Here is a 21,505-nt window from a genome sequence, read left to right as displayed (position 1 = left end):
ATTATAGATTATAGATTATTATAGATTATAGATGTAAGGAACCATGCCTAAGCTTATGGAGTGCAGAGGATCCAACCCAGGGCCTTGTGCAGGCTAGGTAACTCTCCCAACTGAGCTACGTCTCTAGCCACCAAAATTACATACCTTTTAAGCTTTTTTTTTCAAAGAGGTGTTGCTTGGGTTTGGGGCTGCCATTTTCTCCAAACCTTGGTGGTTTGTTCTCTTGCAGTATGGAGGGAGTTTAACAGGCACTGAGATGGTCTCCTCAGAGTGTCTTTGAGTAGTGATCAGCTTAATCACATTATTCTAATTCTCCTCAGCCTGGAATGGGCTCATAACCTGGTCCAGTTGAAGATGCAAGGCTTCAAGTCCCGGCCCTCCAAAGTGAGGTGAGGCTCAAGTCCAACTGAGACTCTGGACTTGGTTCACAGTGAGCTGTGGATTCCTGGCTTCTTAACAGAGTCTTGATCTGTGTTTTTCTTTTTGCTTCAACGTTCTCCGTGGCAACGTGCCATGTGAAATAGAGTTGACCGAGGTAGAGCCGGGATGAGAATGTAACTCTGCTGGTAGATTGCTTGCCTAAGATCACAAGACCAGTGGTTCAATCCCCAGCATCCCCTGCCTCAACAGAAACCTGAAGCTTTTTTGATCAGAAAAGGGAAGCTGTAGTGTGTGCGTGTGGGGGTAGGAATCAATGGCTCTTAAATTCCTGAAGGGCTTGGCATGTGGGCTTGGGAATGAGTAACTCCTTATGATAACGGGTATTTGCTCATTGAACTTGAGAAAGTGGCTTTTGGGACGCATAGGGAGGGTGTTAGAGCTGCTGAGAGTTCTCACTGCAGAAAAGGCCTGGGCAGAGGCTCTGTAGAACTGTACTGATAAAGCTATAAAAGATTCCTAATACTTCCTCAAACGTCAGGGTTCATCAAGCTCCCCTAGAAAGTCTAAATACTACTTAGATCCTTGCCCCATTCTTGTTTGCCTGTTTCTAAGACAACAGCCCTGACTCTCCTGGAACTCACTATGCAGACCAGGTTGACCTAGAACTCATAGAGATCTGGCAGCCTCTGCCTCCTTAGTGTTGTGGTTCAAGGCATGTGCCACCACACCTGGCTCTTGCACCATTCTTTTTTTTTTTTTTTTTTTTTTTGAGCGGTTCTTACCGTGTAACCCAGGCTAACTTGGAGTTTGACATCCTTCTGTCCCAGCCTCTGTGTCCTGGTTTTACTTAACTGCAGGTGTGCACCATCATGCTCTGCAGGTCACTGTCCCGGATTCTGATCCAGTGTGATGAACTGGGATCCCAGGACCTGCATGTTTAAAGGTTTTACCAGGACTTCACTGTGAGGAAGCAGACCTTACAAACTCACAAACGAACACACTTGCTAAGCTGAATGACGTGTGAAAACGTGATCTTCCATCGACTCTGATCTGTCATGTTCTGCTTGCTACACGTTGTGTGTAGTGTAGAACATACACTACATGTTCTAGGTGATGTGAAGGCTAATGTTCCATGTGAAGGGGAACTTTCTAAGCCTCCCCATTCTGAAGGACAAATCTCTGCTATAGCAGTCACATCTGCTTTTCGATCAGATTAACAACAGACGTTTCTCTGCCCAAACTTAGTTCTCTCTGTCTCTGTCTCTATCTCTATCCCCCTCTCTCTCCCTCTCTCTGCGTGAGTCTGTATGTTCCTCAGGTGCCATCCTGACCTAGAGCCACCACATAAGCCAGGCTGACCAGCCAGTGAGCCTCGGGGATCTGTCTCTGCCTCCCCAACAGTGAGATCATAAACACACCTACCACATCTCCCTGTTTTAAAACTCAGTTTCTGGGGATCAGACTATCCCGGTGCTTGCAGGACACCTCTATACCAGCTACGCTGTCACCCTAGTGCCTCAGTGTAGTCTTACAGGGCTCAGTGCTTCAGCTCAAGGAATTTTGTTGTTTAACGTGATTGAAGCTGAGATGGATTAATACACTCTGTTAACTGCCGTGGAAGCCGTGGGCTGCTGAGGCCCACTGTGGGCTGGTGGGATGTATAATATCTTGGTGTCTGATTGTGTTTGAACTGAGCTTTGATTTTGCTGTGGGACCACGAAGAGCATTTTCTAAGCTGAAAAGTTTCCATTGCTCGAGGTCAGTAATTTGTCTCACTGCCTCCTGGGCTTGTCATAAAACATCTGTGAATGTTATCACCACCACCATAGGCCCAGGCATAAACGGTGACTAAAGGCCAGAATGCAGGTGACTGTGTAGAAATCCTGTGAGTTTCCATCCACTCCTCCCATAACCCTCAGGCCTAGATGCCACACAGAGCTGAACAGTGAGATTCCAGAGAGCAGACACTTTCTGGCCCTCAAGGATGTGTCCTGTGTGAGGGGACCCTTCCCCTGGAGAGGGACCAGGTGGCATTATTATCAGAGACTAACCTAGGGCCTCAATCTCCTGATTCACTTGTGCCTGAGCTCTCTCCCATAGAGAAGGGAACAGGGCCTTTCCAGGAACTGGGGCCCAACATCTACCTCTCAGGGAGCAAAGGAGCTATCACATGTTCAGGGTTGCTGTCTGCAGGCGCTCCTTCTGAATGCTTGCAAGGACCCGTTGATTCAGTAGTTCTCATTCTTCATAGGGGATCCTCTCCCCAACCCCCCAGTAAGAATGTGACTAACCCATGGGTCCCACTGGCTCTGTGATTGTCATCCTTCATAGAGGTACCCGCCCCCCCCCCCCACCACCACCCAGAGTGACTGAAGCCATCAGCTCCTTCTTGAGAAACATGAACACATACTCACCATTCTCCACAGTTTCAAGAGGTTTCCAAACACCCTTCCGAGCCCAGGCAAGGATGTCTGGAGAGCACTGAGGACCACGTGAAGGATTGCTCAGAAATGTGGTAGCATGTGTCAAATTTTATTGGAAGGCATTCTAGCAATTCAGTTCTAGGAGTTTTATTTAGATCTGCTCTGTGTGTGTGTGTGTGTGTGTGTGTGTGTGTGTGTGTGTGTGTGTGTGCGTGAGTACCTAGGAAACTTCCTATCTGTGAAAAAAAAAAGTTCAGTTGGCCTCAAACTAGAGGAAAGAACACAGTTCAGTAAACCCTTTGGGATTACATGGTGTTTGTTTGTTTGTTTGTTTGTTTTAGCCCTGGCTGTCCTGGACCTCACTTTGTAGACCAGGCTGGCCTCGAACTCAGAAATCTGCCTGCCTCTGCCTCCCAAGTGCTGGGCTTAAAGACGTGCGCCATCACTGCTGGCTACATGGGTTTTAAAAACTAAAGTATCTATTTCTTGGCTAACTCAAAAGGATTTAAAATAAAACAAAAACAAAACCAAAAGCTGACTACAGAAAATTGGTTCTGGCCACGTGGAGTGGGGGGAAATCTGAGCAGGAACTGTTGGCCTCAGAGGATTTGTTGATCCTATTCGAGTCACCTTCCGTCACCCTTTCAGAATGTTGTGTTGTTCTAAGGCCTATAGATGTGTGTTGACACAAATAGGTAATTGGATTACTTAAAATAAATAAATCCTACAAGTGCCTAGTTCACTGTGTCCAGTGACATGGAGGCTGCTTGTAACTTGCTGCCCAACAAGCTGCTATCTCCTGGGCCAAGAGGAAATTTTAGTGTATGTATTTGAAGATTTTTTATTTTTTCAGTGACTCTTCCACTCAGACTTGGATTTTTTTTTTTTTTTGAGACAGGGTCTTCCGTAGCCCAGGTTGGCCCTAAACTGTATAGCCAAGGATGATCTTGACTGCTGATCTTCCTGGGCTTACTTCCCTAGTCTCGGGTTACAGCCATTGCTACCACATCTGGTTTTATTGGCAGCAGTGGTGGGCATCGAACCCAGGGCCTTGTGTATGCCAGGCAAGCACGCTATCAACTGAGCTGCATATCAGCCACCTTCTAGCTTTTGGAAATGTACCATGTATTAATATCTATGGTCACCCTGTGACACAGCCCACGCTAGAACTTCTCATTCTGTCTAACTATAAGCCAGGTCCACTGATTAATCCTCTCCACTCCCTACTCCCCTTTGCCAATTCTAATTCCCATTCTGCTCTCTGTTTCTGTAAGTTTTATATTCCACACGAGTGAGGTAGAGCCATGCTTGGCTTTCTTTGTCTGCCCAATGCTCTGTGTGTGTTCAGTGACTCCATTTCCATCTAAGTAGCTGTAAGTGACAAGGTTTTCATTCTCTTTGTGACTCGTAGTACACACACTGTGTGTGTTCGTTGGTATTTTGTTTTGTTTTGCTTTGCTGTGCTTTTTCTGTCCATCCATCAGTTGATGCGTGCTTGAGTTGGTCCCACTTCTTGACAGTTGTGAAGGGAGCTTCAGTGAACATGGAAGGGTGAGTGTCTCTTTTACCCAGTGATTTCATGTCCTCTGAGTTAGACCCTGGAGTGGGTGTGGTGGGTCATACAGAGTTCTGGTTTGAATTCCCTGAGGAACTTCCATGCTGTTTTGAATGGTGCTTTGCATCCCCAACCAACACTGTGCAAGGATCCTGATGCCACAATGCTGCTTGCACCAGCTGGCCTTAGTCATTTGGATAGCAGCAACCTGTTCCGGGGTCTGGTGACATCGCTGTGGTTCTGATGTAGTCTTCTCTGATGGCTGGTGTTGCTGGGCCTTCCTTCCAGTATAATTGACTATTTGAATTTTTTTTTTCAGAGTTAGCTACTTAAGTTGATCACCTGCGTTTATTGAAGGTTTTGTGATTTTGTTTAGTTTTTATGTTGCTGGAGGTTGGACCAGGGCCTCTTTTTTTGTTTGTTTGGTTTTTTTTTTGGTTTTTTTTTTTTTTTTTTTTTTTGGTTTTTCAAGACAGGGTTTCTCTATGTAGCCTTGGCTGTCCTGGAACTCACTTTTTAGACCAGGCTGGCCTCGAACTCAGAAATCCACCTGCCTCTGCCTCCCAAGTGCTGGGATTAAAGGCGTGTGCTACCACGCCCAGCAGGGACCAGGGCCTCTTACATGCAGAGAAATTACACCACCACCAATCCTCAGCTCTGGAGTCTTCTCAGCTCTGGAGTCTTACAGGATGTCTAGTCAAGTGTCCCAGTGTCACCTGGAACTCGGTGTATCTTAGGACGAATGGGTGAGAAGCCACAGTCAGCTGTTCAGGCCAATGTCCCATGCCTCTTTACCCTCTCTACCAAACCAGGATAGACTTCCATCTGCCCTGTCTCTTTATGGCTTCTCAGAACTACCTCTCCCTGTCATGTCCTCACTCAGGCCCTTAGTACTTCTCATCCAAGCCACCCCAGCTCTTTCCTAACCTGGATCAACGTGGAAGTGATTAGAAAGTTATCAGGTTTGTCACTGTCCCCCTCAGCCTGCCCCAGAATTTCCTGCAGATACCTATTGCCCTGGCACAAAGGGCAGCTACTTAGCAGGGACCAGCTCCTCCCTCCCTCTCCCTCATCCTCCTAATACACACGTCCTTGACATACATGCACACTTGACATACATGCACACGATTAAACAAACATCCAAGGATAATGCATCCTTGGCTCAGCTCTCTTCTCTGCTGTCAATGGGGCACTTGGCCTCTGTGCCAACCTAGCAGGCAACTGATTTTAAAACTCATCCCCTCCAAAGAGAGCAACTAACCTGTTCCGAAGGCAGATTCACTTCAGTGTCCTCTTAGTATCCAGCACTGCAGGGCTCAGTAAGGGCTCTGTGAATAACCCAATGGCCTGAGACAGAAGGTGGAAAGGGAGTGAGCTCTGTCAGATCCTGAGGGTGGTCAAGTATCCCAAGTGTTTCTTTGAAGTGGATAGTTGCCAAGGACAAGCTTTTCTTTTTTTATACAATGTTTTGAGTGTGTTGTCTTCCCTTGTCCTCTCCCTCCTCCTACCCTCCTTTCCTCCTTCCTTCCCTCCCTCTGTTCCTCCCTCTCTCTCTCTCCTCCCCATCTTTTCCCTCCCTCCCTCCCTCCCTCCCTCCCTCCCTCCCTCCCTCCCTCCCTCCCTCTCTCTCTGCCTCTCCCTCCCCCACTTCTAACAGTGAGTGGCAGAATGAAGGCACTAGAAAAATACACAGATCCTTTGGTGAGGATTACAAGGCTACTGACCGTGCTTCCGCAGGCTGGAGAACAAGGTCTGAATGTAATGGCCTTTCAGTCGACCCTGCTCATGTCAGTCATGGAAAACAGAACAGAGAGCCACATCTAGAGTTGTGCCATGAGCTGCACTTGCAAGTTTGAGTTTCCTATAGCGAATTAAGGAACTGTAAACGGATGGCTCAGTGGGTAGAACGCTTGCTCTGTGAGTGTAACAACCTCAGTTTGAATCACACCACCCACATAAGAGCCAGGCCTGGCCACAGGTACTCATAATGTCTAGGGAGAGGAGCTGGGTGGGTTTGGGGATCTCCCTGGCCAGCCAGTCTGAACAGCAAGCTCATAGAGATGAGGAAGTGATTGAGAAAGGCCTCTACATACACCTACACACACACACACACACACACACATACACACACTGAAAAGAGGAGATGCTGCAGGCAATGCTCTGCTTACTGCCCAGGAGCTGCCCCAACTTACAATAAATAAATAAATAAATAAATCTAAGTCAAAGGAGATGGGAACAGTTACCTTCAGTAATAATGACTAAAGCTAAGGATATAGGTCATTTGTTGAGTGTGGGCTTAGGATTTTAAAAGGCCCAGATTCAATTCCTAGCATTGAAAATAAAGTTGAAAACCAGTCAATTATTCTACCAGTATATCCAAAGCATGATCATTTCAATATGTAATCAATATAAAATTGTTAATGACTCTTTTTCAGTTTATGCTAATATTTTATGGCAAAGGCAATTTGAATTTCAGTATTAACTTGTTACCAGAAAAATTTGATATACATTTGGATTTCATAATATTTACAATTTTACCATCAATTCAAGTGCTCAGAATATTTTAAACATACTTAAGACTTTTTGTAGTAGCTAAATTAAATACTAAAAAATCTATTTCGTGAGTTGGGTATGAAGCTGACAGAACCTAACATTCATAGAGCCTTGGACCTGATTCCTAGCCCCACATAAAATGTCTGTAGTTAGGGACGCCTGTGACCCCAGGCCTGGGGACGGGGTGGAGATGGCAGATCAGAAGTGCAGGGTCATCCTTGGCTATATAATGAGATAGACAGAAGACTCTGTCCCCATTTTTTGTTAAATTTCCATTTAATATTTGAAACCTCATTTTAAAAACTGGTTCGGGCTGGTGAGATGGCTCAGTGGGTAAGAGCACCCGACTGCTCTTCCGAAGGTCCGGAGTTCAAATCCCAGCAACCACATGGTGGCTCACAACCATCCGTAATGAGATCTGACTCCCTCTTCTGGAGTGTCTGAAGACAGCTACAATGTACTTACATATAATAAATAAATAAATCTTTAAAAAAAAAAAAAAAAACTGGTTCATCCTCTCCAGGAGAATGTGATTTGAACTAAACGGCCTCTGGCTTTTAGAACTTCATTTGCCCGAGTGAACTGATGGACTCCATCTCTTTCTCCTTACAGTGGTAGCACCGAAGCTTCCGCTACCTGCCATTTCTTTCTTTTTTTTTTTTTTTTTTTAAAGATTTATTTATTTATTATATGTAAGTACATTGTAGCTGTCTTCAGACACTCCAGAAGAGGGAGTCAGATCTCGTTACGGATGGTTGTGAGCCACCATGTGGTTGCTGGGATTTGAACTCTGGACCTTTGGAAGAGTAGTCGGGTGCTCTAACCCACTGAGCCATCTCACCAGCCCGCTACCTGCCATTTCTACATGGGGAGCCGGCTCCCACTTAAAGTTCTTAAATATCAGCGGACAAGATGGTGGCACACACCTTTAATCCCAGCACATGGGAGATAGAGTCAGGTGACATTCTGTGAGTGTGAGGCCAATCTGGTTCATATAGTGAGTTCTGGTACAGGCAGAGCTACAGGGTAAGGTTCTCTCTCTCCTCTCTCCTCCCCCCTCCATTTATATATGTGTGTGTGTGTGTGTGTGTGTGTGTGTGTGTGTGTGTGTGAGTGTGTGTGTGTGTGTACACCTTTTAAGATAGAAAATAATTTAAGGTAGCTAGCATAGCACATGTAAATCACAAATGAGTACCTCGTGCTGTCTGTAAACTATATTCAAATGAACACATTAAAATGTTGCTCAGTGACCGGAAAAAAATATTCAAAGTGAGCAAAGCTGCTGGTACCAATTAGTTGCTCACGGAACACTAGAAAGGGAGCATCCTGCCTGGCAGGTGTATTGTACACAGTACTCAAGGTGACTTCGGTCCTGCAGGAGCAGGAAGTTAGTGCATTTTAAAATCCAAAGTTAATGAATTTGGGGAAACTAAGGCATTTTAAAGAGTGAAGTCAATCAGAATGAACAGGCTGGAGAGATGGCTCAGAAGTTAAGAGTTCTGGCTGCTCTTCCAGAGGACCTGAGTTCAATTCCCAGCACCTACATGGCAGCTCACAGCCGCCTATAATTCCAGTTCCAGGGGATCTGACACCCTCACATCAATGCACATAAGATAAAAACCCCGAGTTTCTCTGTAACTGTAGCCACAGCATCAGTTGCTCAGTACCCATGTGTGGTTCATGGCTAGGAGGAGTCCAGTGCCAAGGAAAAGGCTATCGATCAAGTCAGTAGGGAGCCCAAAGGCATCCTGTGGGTTGACACCCACTTTTTAGCAGGGGAGGGCTGTTTTCAAGGGAGCTGCTCTAATTCTCAGTTTCTACCAGTTAAAAACAGTTATTTATTAACAAGTTATGCAATATAGTCCAAGGGGGCCTCAAATGTACAGTCTTCCTGCCTCCGTCTCCTGAGTGCTGGGAATGATTTGATGGACATTAGGCACCACAGCCACTATCTGATTCTGGTTCATTCTCTCTCTCTCTCTCTCTCTCTCTCTCTCTCTCTCTCTCTCTCTCGTGTGTGTGTGTGTGTGTGTGTGTGTGTGTGTGTGTGTGTGTGTACCTCATGGCAAACACATAGAGATCAGAGGCCAACTTGCTGGGTTTGGTTCTCACAATTCACCATGTGGGTCCCGGGAATGAATTAAGTCTGCTCTGACTTTAAGCTATCGGTCCCGATGCTTCTGTCAGGTTAGAGAGGGAGCAGAGCCAGTAACTGGTATCAGCTCTCCTCCTCCTCTTCCTCTTCCTCTTCTTCCTCTTCCTCCTCCTCTTCTTCTTCTTCCTCCTCTTTTCCCATTTCCATCTTCTAAGCTACTTTCAGTCCTTCTCAGTTTGACCCCCACCTCAGGTCAGTTCTGTTCTTTCCAGCCCCCACTACCAACACACACACACACACACACACACACACACACACACACCCCTTACAGAGGATCCAAATACAAATCCGAGAGAGGCATCACCAGAAATAGCAAAGTTCCCTCCATGAATCAGAAAGCCACAGTGGAAGCTTGAACAGTTCTGTTTTGTGCCTTTCTGCCAGAGTCAGCTTTAACTCTGGGAAGATTTGGGAGCAGAACCCCACCCTGGCCCAGGGAGGGTGTGGCAGACAGAGGTGCTACCCACACAGCTGGCAGGATCTGAGGTCTCTGGCAAAGCTGAGGCCTCAGAGAGAGAGACTGCTCTGTGCTCACTGTTTGCCTCAATCTGTGGAGGAAACCATGCTGCTTTTCTTGTGGCTGCCTCTACAGCCAGAAGGACAGGGCCACATCACATCCCTATCGTGCTCTGGGGCAGAAAGTTGCTCAGCAGGACAGCAGAAAGCCTACACACAGGCTGAAGCTCTTCCCTTCCCTCCTGCTGTGTGCCTGAGCCCAGGAGCAGAGATGGACTTCAGGTGTCTTTTCTCTGCTTCCTGACTTGTTGGTATTGACAGTGTGTCTCCCTGAGCCTGGACCTCACTGATTGGGCTAGGCTGACTGGTCAGTGAGCCCTAGGAATCCTCCTGCCTCCATCCCTGGAGAACTAGAGTTACAGACTCACTGCCATGACTTTTTCTCTTTTATTATTATTAAACACTGGCGCTTGAGGATCTGGTCTCAAATCTCCATGCTTGTACACCAAATACTTTGCCCACTGAGCCATCCCACCAGGCACCCTCTGTACTTTTTAAATGCTTTATTTATTTCTATTTTATGTGCAATGGTGTTCTGCCTGCAGGGATGTCTGTGTGATGGTGTCAGATCCTCTGAAACTGGAGTTATAGACAGTTGTGAGCTGTCATGTGGGTGCTGGGAATTGAACCCAGGTCCTTTGGAAGAGCAGTCAGTGCTTCTGACCACTGAGCCATCTCTCCAGACACCCTACTATACTTTTTTAAACTTTTGTTTGTTTGTTTGTTTGTTTGAGACAGGGCTTTTGTAGCCCAGGATGGCCTTATTATGTAGCTAAGGATAAACTTGAGTTTCTCATCCTCCTGCCTCTATCTCTGAAGAGCTGAAGTTAGAGGCTTGAGCCACCATGCACAGTTTTAAAAAACAACTTAAAACGTTGAATATAGGCCAGGCATTGGTGGCACAAGCCTTGTTGAGTCCCAGCTCTTGGGATTGTGAGGCAAGCAGATTTCTATATGTTTGAGGCCAGCCTGGTCTACAGAGTTTCAGCACAGCCAGGGCTACACACAAAAGAAACCCTTTCTCGAAAAACTAAACCAAGCCAAACCAAACAATGACAACAAACACCAACCCCCCTTGAAAAGAAAAAAAGATTGAATATGGATAAGTAGTGATTGCATGTATCTGGGATGCAAAGTGATACTGTACTTTAGGAATACATAGTGAGTAATTAAATCAAGTTACTTGGCATATCCACCACCCCAGCCTCTTCACTTTTCTTTATGGTGAGAATATTTAAGATTTACTCTCAGTGATTTTGAAGCAGGAGATGATTTTTGTCCCATTCACCGCACCATACGACGACTCCTCCCTTCACTGATGTGTTGGAGCCTTTTGGCCATCGACCTTCCTTCCCAGACTCCCAGCTCCAGAAACCACCACTGTCCTCCCTCAAACTCTCTACCCTTTTGCCTCCACTTCCTGGATGCTGGAAGACACCTGGTGCAAGCCCCCAGGCCCTGTGCTCTCCCTGAGTGATTACAGTCCACGTGCACTGCAGGTCTTCTCCATCTGGCTTTTCTCACTTAGCACAACGCTCCTTTCTCTGATTTGTTGTCAAAGGACCACATAGCCTTTAAAAGTCAAAAAGCAACCCAGATGTGGATTTCCCACTTTCTCTTTGTCCTCCACTTGCTGATGGTTAGGTTGATTGTATGGTTGGCTGCTGTTGAGTGGTGCTGCTATTGGGTTCTGTTCAGTTTTATTGTTTGGTGGGGGTGGTGTTAGGAGTGGCCCGAGCTTCACACAGGTGGGCAAGGGTTCTAAAGTCACACTCCTCCAGTCCTAGGCTTTTTAAGGATTTACTTATTTTTGTTTCACATTTAAGAGTATTTTGTCTGTCTGTATGTCTGTGTATTTACTAAGTGCATGTCTGGTGCCTTGGCAGACCAAAAAAGGGAGTCAGATCCTCTGGAAGGGGAGTCAAGGACAGTTGTGAACCACTATGTCAGTATTTGGAACTAAACCTAGGTCCTCTGCAAGATCAGCAAGTGCTCTTAATTACTGAACTCTCTTCTCTGTTCAGCTCCCTCCCCTGGTCCAGTTTTAACTTTAAAAATTGTTTGTTACATTTTGCCTGGATTTTTTTGTGGGGTGGGGGGTACGTGCCGCATTGTGTGTGAAGGTCACAGGACAAGCTTAGCACGTCGATTCTCTCTCTCCACCATGTGGATTCTAAGGCTTGAACTCAGGTCTCGGGGCTTGGCAGCAAGTGCCTTTACCAGCTTAGTGATCTCAGCTGCCCTAGTTTTAGCATTTTTGAGGAACCTCCTGGTCACTTCTCATGACTGATGAGCCAACATGACATCTGTACCCCGAGTGCATGGGGTTCCCCTTTCTCCACACCTCCTGCTCCCCACTCTCCCCACAAGAACTAGAGATTGGTACTGATGGGTTCAGCACGAGATCCGAATATGCCTAGCACAGTGTACCTACACCTTCCTAAAGGAAGACTGTGAAACTAAGGGACCCGCCACAGGTCTGTGAGGGCTTCCGATTCCAAAATCATCCCAGATTGATCAGGAAACATGATGTAACCCAAAGAAAGAGCCTCATTGTTGGCAGTCTCCCTTTAAGTGACTGTTACACTGAGAAGACAAAATTTTACCCATGATGCTGTGGGAAAGCCATGTGGGCTTTTGGATTTTGCTGAGTCAGTTTGCTTTGGAGTGGGTGTTCGTAAGTGGGAGGCATGGGCAATAGGTTCCCAGAAGCAATTGCTAGCCTAAGGCCATGTCTTTCATATCAGAAAATGCACAGATCATACATGATTAAGGATTTTTATAAAGGATTTTTTAAAGGACACATTTTTAAAAAAGATTTATTTTCTTATTTATTTATTATATAAGTACACTGTAGCTATCTTTAGACACACCAGAAGAGGGCATCAGATCTCATTACAAATGGTTGTGAACCACCATGTGGTTGCTGGGATTTGAATTCAGGACCTCTGAAAGAGCAGTCAGTGCTCTTAACCACTGAGCCATCTTTCCAGCCCTAAAGGACACATTTTAAGGAAATGGAAAGATAGCTTGGCTAGAACCCGAGTTTGGTCCTCTGAACCCAGACCGACCATCTGGACGTGGAGGTACATACTTAGAGGCAACATGAATGGTCTATTTGGCAAGCTCCAGGCCAGTGAGAGATGTGGTCTCAAAAGACAGGATGCTTAAGAAGGAATGACACCTAAAGTTGACCTTTTGACCTCCACACTCACATGTATGCACATACCTACATACATACATGCACCCAAAAGAGCATGTATGTGCACATGCACACATACACAAAAGCTGAGGTAAAATACACATAAATTGAATTAGTTACCGTGTCTAAGTATAGAGTCACATTATTTTTGCAGCCATCGCCAGCCAGCATTTATCCACAGAACTCAGTTTCATCCTGTAAGTCTGCATCAGGGAAGCTGTGAATAGATAGTCCGTGACAACAGACACATAGAGGGAAAGTCTATTGCGAGAGAATGACCCGCAGGTTTACCTTGGCCTGATAGCAGCCATCTTGCTTGCATCTAACCACCGTGATTGCCTCTGAGTAGCTCTGGTTGGTCTCTAACCTCTCCTTTCCACGTGGCTTCCTAGCTTACAACCAAACAAAAACCACTAAGGTGATGATGGATGGGGGCTTTACTACTACCAGACTCTGGTGCCGGGACTTCCTGTCTCTTTGATATTTGCTTGAGGTAAGATAGGTACGTTCTGGGTTGGGTGGAGTCACTTTTGTCCTAATGCCTGACAAAAGAGCCACCTGGCATTGCTGCTGGGTAAAAACCTCTTCTATCACTAAGTGCCCAGAAAGTTTCACTCTGAACAATCTTGGATCTGTTTCACTTGATCCCACTGTTGTGTACAGTCAGTTCTCACATATGGGGCCAGATTGTTCTAGAACAAATAGTAGTAAAGAGAATAGAGAGATGTTGTCAGGTTCACAATGTGTTTACCATTCTAAGAATTTGGGGTCATAGCTTGATTAGTCCTCATATTACTAATTCTTGGTATTGATTCTATGTAGCCCATGAGGAAACTGAAACATGAGAAACTACACCTTGGCCCATATATAGGAAGTATGTATATAAAGATTATAAGAACAAATAGTCCCCAGGACTCCACCACTTTATTTTGGAGGGAAGATGAGATGAGCTTTAAAGAGAATTCTGTTCTGAGTGGCTACGATGGGGAAATTTTGACTAAATGAAAAGTCAGCTGGCTTCCCTCTCTGCCCCTGGATCTGGACTTCTCATTGGAAGGACGGCACAGGCTCTCTGGTTGTAGGGTCCGCCTATGCTGCCCACAGTGAGTCAGCACAGAGCCTTTGAGCTACTGTGGCACTCTGCCACCATTTGCTGTAGGTGATGCTGTTAACTGCCTGAAAATCAGGGCCAGGTGCTCCCTAAAGTTCTCTGTACCCCAATAATCCAACCTGGCAGGAATTTATTTCCTCTGGGACTCACCCATCCCCCTTTTCTATTCCTGTTTCCTATTTTAAAGGATTTATTACCTGGGTATGGTGGCTCATGCCTTTGATCCCAGCACTCAGGAAGTAGAGACAGGAGGATTTCTGTGAATTGAAGGCTAGCCTGGTCTGCATAGAGAATTCCAGGACACCCAGGGCTGCACAGTGAGACCATGTCTCAAAAAGACAGCAAATATTTATTTACTTCTATTTCATGTGTATGGATGTTTTTGCCAGCATGTACGTGTGTGTACCAAGTGTATGCAGTGGCCACAGAGAACAGAAGAAGGTGTTGGATCCCTCAGAACTGGAGTTACAGATGGTTGTGAGCCACCATGTGGATGCTGGGAATAGAACACGTTCTGGTCCTTTACAGGAACAAGTGCTCTTAAGTGCTGAGCCGTCTCTCCAGCCTTGTATTCCTGTCTCCCTTGTGTGCAGTATGCGTGGCAGTTTGATCTGAAATAAGGAAACCCCATTAGTTCTAACTGAACCACACAAGAGTTGTGTTTTAAGCCTGGAGGGCACAGCCATGATAGTATAAAGCAAAGTCTGGGCTTGAAAATTTGTATTATTTCCTTGTCTGCCCTGTCAAAGGCTTTGCGTGAAAGCGCCTGGTGCTTCCTGCCCATAGCAGAATCCAGAAGAGCTATTTCTGGTGCTCCTGCTGGTGTCTGCCTGATATTCTTCAAACTACAGACATGGGGCAAACAGCCAGTGGAATCACTGCGTCTAACCCCACAGTCTCTGGAGTCAGACTAACCAAGGGCATCATTCTCCTGTGTGTGTGTGCGTGTGTGAGAGAAAGAGAGACAGAGACAGAGAGAGAAGCTCAAATTTTGTTATGTAACACAGATGTATCTAACTTTCTATCCTGCATAGGTCTCCTAAATACTATGGTTATTCCTGTGACTATGGGTGTGGCTACTGTGTCCAGCACTTGCAAATTATGGTTGGCTCAGCCCTGACCTCTCCGCTTGCATGTGCAGGATGCCAGGCCCTGTTCTGTTCTAAGGTGGGCACAGAATGTGCCTGTTGGGATTCTGTGGCCTCATCTGGCAAAGGCATGCTGCCAACCATGAGTCAGCTCCAAGGGGCATTATCCAAAGACTGGATGGCTGAGCTTGGACAGGGCTGTGGCAGTTAGAAGTGTGCTTCTGGGTTTGCACGGCACCATCTTCTGCTGTCGACTGGCAGCCAGTCTTTTGCCAGATTAAGTGTGCTCCAGTCTCGGCCAGCTCATCTGGGCAGAGTATTTTTCTAATTGTTTCAGTTTTTATATCCAGTTTGCTAAAGAAAAGCAAATAAACAAACAACAACAACAAACAAACAAACAAGAAAGCATCTGATATAGCAAGAAAAGTGTCAATGTAAAGTTTTGGGTTTTTAAAAAAAGATTCATTTTTTAAAACATTTTAATTGTGTGTGTGCACGTTGTCTGGGTGGAGTCAGGGTGTGTGTGTGCAAATGACTACAGATGTCTGTGGTGGCCTTAGGTGTCAGATCGCCTGGAGTTACAGGCTGTTGTAAACCTCCTGACGTGGGAGCTGGAAACCAACGCTGGGTCTTCTGCAAGAGCAATATAAGATCTTAGCTGCTGAGCCATGTCTCCAGCCCTAACAACTTAAAATTTGTATTCCATTATTATTTTAAAAGCTTCTATCATCAAAATCTGCCTTTAGACTTAATTTACATGTGTGCACACTCATGTATTGGCATGGTACCACATAGAGAACATGGGATCTGAATGAAGACCTTTTGCTCCCATGCAAGTGACCTGGACCCCATGCCTAATTTCCCTACAGTGTAAATGATTGCACCCACTTCTCTGGATGCAAGGGACAAACGATGTGGCCTTGATAAAATATCTGATATACTGCAACTTAATATTCATTTAAAAATGAACTCCCTTTTGCTCAAGAGAACAAGGTGTGGAGGAGTAAGCTTATTACTATGGGACAGCTGGAAGCTGGGAGGTGACACTGGAGAAGGTTGGAGAGTCCTCACCAGGAAGTGCAGTGACGTAATTTTCAAAGGCCTTCAGGATTTTTGCTTTAATGATAGATTACTCTTGAACAGATAAGGCAGGCGTGATATTGCTCTGTTCTGAAGGGTGTAGTGGTAGAAGTTCAAGCGCTCACAGAGCAGACAATCAGAGACCATTGACAGAGTGACTGCACTCACAGGCCACCTCAGCGAGACTCTCGTCTGTCTTGGAAGGTTCAGTTCCTGGTTTTCTTGCCACTGTCTGGAGGGAGAGAATCGGCTTTCTCTGCAAGTTAAAAGGTAGAACACTTTTGTTGTTGTTGTTGTTGTTGTTGTTTTGTTTGTTTGTTTGTTTGCTTGCTTGCTTGTTTGAGAGAGGGTTTCTCCGCATAACCCTAGAACTGGCTCTCCTAAACTCCCTCTCTAGACCAGGCTAGACCCAAACTCATGTAGATACGCCTGTCTCTGTAATGGGATTAAAGGGGTGTGTGCTACCACCACCCAGGTAAAACAATTTTCAAAAATTTCACCACCACCACCAAAATGGTGCAGCCAATGAGAATTCCAAAGGTCTCCAGTCCATAGGCACTGCTAAGAGCTGTTGAGAAAAAGTGGGTGGGGGAGAGAAAGAGTCTGAAGCGTATGACGGTGAGCGCAGGCCCGGGAATGTCACAAGCTACATTTACAGAGTCTGCTATAATAACACCTGTTGGGTCCTATTTGAAGCTTATTCCTGGGGAAACTGAGGTAAGACATTTAACAAGGTAAAGATTGAGCTAACATGCAGGGTTTTTCTGACAACCACCTAGGCCATGTTGACTCTTTTTTGCTTTGACCAAATGAATATTTTAAACTTTGCTTCTTAATACAGCATAAGACTTATCTCAGTCAGTTTCTGTTACTGTGGCAGTCTCAGTCTCTTTCTGTTGATTTCACACAGGACAGAGGAAGCTAGGCTTAGCAGCTCATGCCTGAAATCCCAACCCTTAGACGGACGAAGCAGGACTGACCAGAGTTTGAGGTCAGGGTGGACTCCATATTCTGTGCATGCCTGGGCTCTAAAATGAGATGCCCCCTCCCCCACTCACTAAAACAAATTAAAAAAAAAAAAAAAAAAAAAAAAACAAGAAAACTAGCAAACTCAGACCAAACAGGACGAAGTCAGGGCTTTATCCGAGTCTGGCTATGAGCTGACTGTTGATCTGAGGTTACACGGTGTCACTAAACCTCAATTTTTGTCTTAGGTGATAAGAAAGATGAGGAAGAATCCTCAGGCTGTCAGGAACATGACATGAGTTCAGATGACATAGAAAGCCTGTGTGCTCTTTGTCCCCAAGGCTCCCTCTGCTGCTTAGATAGTGGAGACTTTCTATGGAGTCTGAACCTTGATAGAAGTGTGAGGAGAGCGGAGATGGGGGCGGGATGTTTTAAAATCATATATAAAACAATGGCTTCTCAGTCTGTTAGCCAAGGTTAAGTGTAAGCTGTATGTGAAATGTGTGTCTTGGGGGTTGCAGATAATACTGTTATTGTTTCCCATGGCGCTATAAGTAAGTATACGTTTTAGAAAAATATTGTGTGGGGACCTTAAATGCCTTCCTCAGTTGCTCTCTACTGTATTTATTGAGACAGTCTCTCTCTGTCTCTCTTCTTTGTCTCGCTCTGTGTCTTCCTTTGTCTCTGTCTGTCTATCTGTCTGTCTGTCTTTTGCTCTCTTTCTCTTTCAACCTGCAGCTTGCTGCTTCCCAGTGGTCTGGCTAGCCAGCTTGCCCTGGGAATCCCTGTCTCTGTCTCCAGAGAGCTGGAATTAGGGACAGACTGCCATGCCCACAGGACTTCTGTATGGGTTCTAGAAATCTGAACTCCAGTCTTCAGGTTTGCATGACAACTCTTTGTCCACTGATCCATCTCCTTATCCAAGTTTTCCTGTTTGTTAAAGTGTCTGCCTGCTGGAGGGGCATCAGCACCTAGGACTGCATCTGGGTCTGTGGGCACCTAACTCGGACTCCACCTGGAACAATGACCTCAGTAGGCTTCACTCAATGCAGGTGTTGAACTCAGGACTTCTGGAAGAAGAGTCAGTGCTCTTCATTGCCGAGCCATCTATCCAGCCTCAATTCGGGTGTTTTTACATTCACATTACATAACTTATACATCCTGCCTTTGATGAAAGGTTGGGAAATGACTGTGTCCCCAACTCAAACCCCATCACTCCAACAAAACTTGCCTTATGAAAGACATAAGTTCCAAGAAAAAGAGTAGACACTCACTGTTACTTTCCAATGTCATTGGCAGTTTCGAAAGCCTTCCTACTTGGGTGTGGCCCACCCACACCCTCCGCTAACCCCAGGGACCAGAAGTTAAATCTGTCCCTGCTGGATGTAAAATGAAACTGTGTTCCAGCGAAGAGTGAGTCACTCACATGTGACTCCAGAGACTCAAGAATATTCCAGAGTTAGAACAGAGTACAAAGAAGTCCATGCCCGAAAACGACTCAGGTTGCCTGTCCTGGGGTGTGGGTCAGTGTCTGGAATCGGAGTGGAGGTCCCAGGGTTAAGGTGGGGTCTCATAGATACTGTATTCACCAGAAGTTCTGCCCTCGTGATAAATATGACACCCGAGTCAGCATTCAGCTCAGTGCAGTGACACTGCATTGACAGGGACACAGTATGGCCACTAGTGGGGTTGTGCACATTAACCCTTCCAGATGGCAACTTGGGAAAAGAGAGAGATGTGTCCATGACCTCCCAATATTTCCTTGTGAATCCCCGTTGTGAATTATTTTTGTAGATGTATGTAATCTTTCACGAAGCAGGTGACTCACTGACAGCTGAATTTCCTTCCTGATACTGCAGTTCATGTCAGTCTCATATAAACATTCTCCCAGTCGCTCTAAAACAGTATGTTTTCTTTTTAAGACAGTCTCAATGTGTAGCCCAGTCTACCCTCGGAGATCCTTCCACCTCACCCACCCAAGTGCTGAAATTACAGGTGTGCACTACCACATCTGGTTTAAACTATACCTTCAAAGCTCTCCTATGCCACACCCTTTATGCACATGATATTTGCACATGATTAGGAAGCGGAAGCCACTCCACACCTGGCTCTGTGCATCCCTTGGAGTTTCAGGCGATTCTGAAAGGATGGGTCACCGCCTATTGTCACTTTTCATCTGGGACAGTCTTGATGCTATTGGGGTCATTTGACTCCCCCAGAAATGTGTTTGCAATATTTTAGAGTAAAACCTGGGGTTCCATTGCTTGTTATTTTACCCTCTTTCTGACAGCAAAGTTTTTAAAACTCCAATTTAATTTTGAGTCACTGTAAATATAGTTCAATTTAGGGAATCCTAGGCAGGCCCTCAGAGAGAAAGGTCCAAGACGTGTAAGTAGCTGAGAATGCCATTGCCATCTGTTGCACACACTGAGCACCACTGGGCAAGGAGACTTTGTAGTGAAGCTTTGGGAGGTGGGACCCTCTGGGGTTGGGAAGATGCCTATGGAGATGTGATAGTTCTGGCCCAGAACTTGAGAGCAGGCCATCGCCGAGTGGAAGGCAGGCAGAGCGTGAGGCAGCCGGAGCATGAGGCAGCGCGTCACTCAGAATCCGCAGTCAGGAAGCAGAGAGAGATGAACACTGGTACTCAGCTCACAGTCTCCGTTTCACTCAGCCCAGGATCCCAGCCCAAGGGATAGAGCTGTCCACAGTCAGGATGCATCCTCCCCTCACTCAGTGCAGCCTGGAAACTCTCGCACAGGTGTGCTCAGACGTTTGCCTCCAAGGTGACTCTAGATCCTGACAGTCAGTGTTAAGCACCAAACTTGACTGTCTGCTCTTCTTCCCCCTTGTTATTCCCAAGAGCCAAAGTGGCCTTGCTAGGAGCCTAACACTGTTAGAAAGCAGGCTGGTGGGCTAATTTCACACACATTATCCACAGCCATGAAATGGACTTAAAAGGCATGTCTGAGACTCTGCCCTTGTTTTCTATCTTAGTAAAGTATTCCTGACTCCTTGAGGGTAGGGTTCCAGAGGTGTGGCTCTAGCAGTCTCCCCACTTCCTGTGGAGTAGGAAGAAGCAGTGGAAAAGGTTTCTAGTTCAGGTCCTCCCCTTTTGGAAGGTGTCCTTCTTCCCTGCCCCCTCACTTGATGTTTCTTCCTAACTTACGTGGTAGCAGCAGCAGCTGGGCTGAACTGGCAGAATCACTCTTTGGAAGGGAGGGAGGCACTTCTGGATGCCTCGGGTGGCACGCAACAGGGAGGGTGGCAGGAGACTCTGCTCGTGACTTGGTTTTGCCTTCATCTATACTTGTTTCATTCACCTTATTATTATTTTTTTTTTACTTTTAACTACATATTTATTTGTTTGTTTTGACCATTTGATGTGTTTGTGTATGGGCACACATGTGCGGTAAGTGTGGCGATCAGAAGCCACCTCATGGGAATTCGTTCTTCCCTTTGGTCATATGTGTCCCAGGGATCAAACCGAGGTCTCGAGGCTTGGCAGCAAGCCCCTTCATCTGCTGAGCCTTCTTGCTAGCACTCACTCGCCTTATTGTTAAATAATCTCTGAGAAATGTGCTTCTAGGCTGGGGATATAGCTCAGTTGGTAGAGTGAGTGCTTGGCTAACATTCATGAAACTCTGGGTTTAATCTCCAGGACTCATAAATTAATCACAGTGGTGCATGCCTGTAATCCCAGCATGTCAGAGGAGGCAGGAGCATCAGAAGTTCAAAACCATCCCAAACTGCATATGGAGTTTAAGGCCAGCCTGGGCTAAAAACCCTGAGTTTAAATAGAAGGGACATGTGGTCTCTTTTGTCCTCCTAGAAGCAGGGGCTCAGCTTGGTGATTGGCATATGGGAGGGTGACTGTCCCAGGTACAATGAAGCCAGGCTCATGTGGCTTTCATACCCAGGACTTAGTGCGTGCTGTCAGTGAGTTGCAGAGTAGTAGCTGTGCTCTTTGCTGTGTTCTGTTAGTATTTACATGGAGAGAACAAGTGTCCCTCCAGGTAATCAGGCCTCACGGTGGGTTCTCTGCAGCCCACTGACACGATGAACTTGTTCTCAGCGTCAGCGGGTTCTTGGCCCTGCCCCCCTCCTCCATGTTAAGTCTGTGGAGCAGAGTTCTCCTTAATGCTTCATCCATCCAAGAGAACCTTTCCCCAGAGGTGGCTCTGTGGTCACAGCCAAAGCTGATTCATAGTCTAATTCTTTAATTCAGTAGCTCCCTGTGTGTGTGTGTGTGTGTGTGTGTGTGTGTGTGTGTGTGTGTGTGTGTGTGATTCATGTGGAGGCCAGAAGACAAATTCTTGTGTTATTCCTCAGGTACGGTGTACCCCTTTTTTGAGACAGGTTTTCTCGTTGGCTTTGTAGAATAGGCTCGCCAACAATTAAGCGCAGGCATCTGCCTGTCTCTGCCACCCTAGTGCTGAGCTTACAGTGAACACCTCTTTATGTGTGAGCTCTGG

The 21,505-nt window shown here is 46.1% G+C and overlaps 1 protein-coding gene across 6 annotated transcripts in view; it reads left to right on the top strand.

The window, feature by feature from the left end:
• Nucleotides 1-21,505, top strand: part of Anxa4 (annexin A4) — a 56,795-nt gene that overhangs the window by 2,352 nt on the left and 32,938 nt on the right. Inside the window, exon 2 of one of the 6 annotated variants that reach the window (XM_030255115.1) lies at nucleotides 16,235-16,334. The exons of 2 other annotated variants lie outside the window; for them this stretch is intronic. The gene's annotated coding sequence lies outside the window, so the exon portion shown is untranslated. Of the gene's footprint in view, nucleotides 1-323; nucleotides 390-16,168; nucleotides 16,335-21,505 lie in introns of those variants that run through there. 3 more of the 6 variants (XM_006505397.2, XM_006505398.3, NM_001331120.1) reach the window with 3 other exon arrangements.

Source organism: Mus musculus, chromosome 6 (genome assembly GCF_000001635.26).
Source record: "Mus musculus strain C57BL/6J chromosome 6, GRCm38.p6 C57BL/6J".
In the NCBI taxonomy this organism is placed as follows: Eukaryota; Metazoa; Chordata; class Mammalia; order Rodentia; family Muridae; genus Mus; species Mus musculus.
The sequence above is the reverse complement of the archived record's forward strand: the minus strand, read 5'-3'. Positions and strand labels throughout refer to the sequence as shown.